Source organism: Galeopterus variegatus, unplaced genomic scaffold (assembly GCF_000696425.1).
Source record: "Galeopterus variegatus unplaced genomic scaffold, G_variegatus-3.0.2 Scaffold42, whole genome shotgun sequence".
Taxonomy (NCBI): Eukaryota; Metazoa; Chordata; class Mammalia; order Dermoptera; family Cynocephalidae; genus Galeopterus; species Galeopterus variegatus.
In genome coordinates, this window is record NW_007726153.1 from 1198750 (window position 1) to 1200888 (window position 2139).

The 2139-nt window shown below is 55.5% G+C and overlaps 1 non-coding gene across 1 annotated transcript; it reads right to left on the reverse strand.

The window, feature by feature from the left end:
- Positions 1-1536: 1536 nt before the first annotated feature.
- TRNAF-GAA lies at positions 1537-1609 on the reverse strand. Its single transcript has one exon. It is a non-coding gene; the product is annotated as a tRNA-Phe (tRNA).
- Between the last annotated feature and the right edge of the window lie 530 nt (positions 1610-2139).

Below are 2139 nucleotides of genomic sequence, written 5' to 3' on the forward strand. Positions count from 1 at the left end.
AGCTCCACAGGCAGCTGGGGAAGTTGATGACCTTGTGTCTGGCTACAACAAGGGCTACTGTGAGGCTAAGGCTAAAGCCTGGAATCCTTCTCACAGTGCCAATTGTCTAGCTCTTAATCCTGTTTGTGACGCCAATTGTAAAGCTAGGCGACCACGCTAGTTGTCGTGGCTCTTTTACCTGCTGGTAATCCTGCACTGACTAGGCCAATGGTTGAGCTAGGGCTGGGTCTGGAGCTCCCAGACCCCTCAAGCCCATTCACAGACTGGGTCACAAACCCTTCACATGCCAGGCTGGGTCACCAGACCCCTTCATGCAGGTCTATGAGCTAGGTAACAGGCCACACGGTTCTTGGAAGCTGCAGGTCTGCAGAAACATGGCCACACAGGGCAGGCGCCCAAGGCAGTAAAACACCAGCCAAAGCTGAGCCACCCAGCAGGCAGCACCTACTCCACCCACACACACAATGTTTACCGAACTACCCTGAACCGGCTCCCAGGCAGCGGAGCCTGACCAAATTGTTCCATTTTCCCCAACACCTTGGTACCCTCCTCCCAACCCCCATCCAATGCAAAAGCAAAAATCCTCAGAAAAATTGATTTTGAGTATGTGTCAAAGTTTTATTTCACGCCATAAGACAGCAAAAGGAAAAACAAATGGCTCAGAAACACAGTCTTAGGAAAGGGCTCTTTCACAAAAAGGAAGGAATTTCTAGATCGGTGGATCTCAAACGTGAGCTGCATCAGGGAATCACGTGGAGGGCTTGTTTAAACACCCAGTGCTCGGCCCCACACAGAAATCCAGATACAGTGGGTCTGGAGTGGGGCTGAGAATCTGCATTTCTAATTCCCAGGTGATGCTGACGCTGCTGGTCCAGGGACCACACTTTGAGAACCCATGGTCCAGCCCCTGATTAACTTGTTGTTTAACTTGAAACGTTACGGAGCTGCAAATCTTCCATGCCCTCACCACTGGGCAAGTTCCTGGGGCGCCACCCCGACCCGCCCGCCAGCACCTCTAATCGTAAATACCCGTATTCCGCGCACCATCCTGCGTTCAAGGGCAGTGCCAGAAGGGGGCCATTTGACTAAGCTGCAGGGTTTTGCTTTTTTCCCCTGGTTCCGATACTTATGCCGAATGGAATAATATTTCTCGTGCCCTGGACAGACCAACCGCACCAGCTCCCCCTGCAGCCTCCTTTCCCACACCTGCCCACAAAACGGCACCTACGGCCACCAGTTAGCCACCGTCTCGCCTCCCCGGGCGTGGGCGGGGCCTGGCGCGCGCCCCCGGCTGCGGGACTCCCCGGGTGGCAGTCTCCGCACTGCGCACGCGCGGCAGCGCCGGAGCAGCCCGGAAGCGGCTGTGCAGAGCTGTTACTTTTTTCAGTATTTCTGGAAAAGCCGGGAGGGCTGTTTCTATTTCTGGATCATTCCTGAAGTCTCAGGTTTCACTTGGGCGGTAATGAATGAAGCAAGGTATTATGGACAGAGGTCTTCCGAAATTTGAGACCCTTCAAATTAAAATGAAAAGGCAACTGCCGAAACCCGGGATCGAACCAGGGACCTTTAGATCTTCAGTCTAACGCTCTCCCAACTGAGCTATTTCGGCGCGCTTGCCACTTCCTTTTGAGTTAACCATGACTGAGCTCTCTGCGTCCACCTGTTACGCTTTGGTTGATCTTGTGATCACTTAACAGCATTTTTTCTTTGTCCCATGAAAAGGTAACAGCACGATTCTCCCGCCCCACTCTTTTCAAGCCGTGATTAGCTGGATTCGTCCCTCACTCTTCTCAGGACAGTCTCAGCGCTGGGCCGAGGACAGCGGTCGCGGCAGCCCGGGCAGCCCGGCCTGTTCCACCGCGGGCCCCGCGGCCCCTCTGCTCCTGCGGATGCCGGTTCCTCCTCCAAGGGCTGGACAGCGAGACCCTGAGCGGGTAACAGCGAGCCCCTCGCCTACGCGGGGAGCCCCTTCCCGCCGACCTGCCCCTGCCTGTGACCGCACACACTGGTCACCGTGCTCCCCGAAAAGTTCCAGAGCCCAGCTGACGAGCAATGTCAGCACAATACGATCGGATGGAGGATTGCACAGGGCATGGAGGCAGGAAACATCGGGCCGGCTTCTGGCCAGGAGTTTGCAGC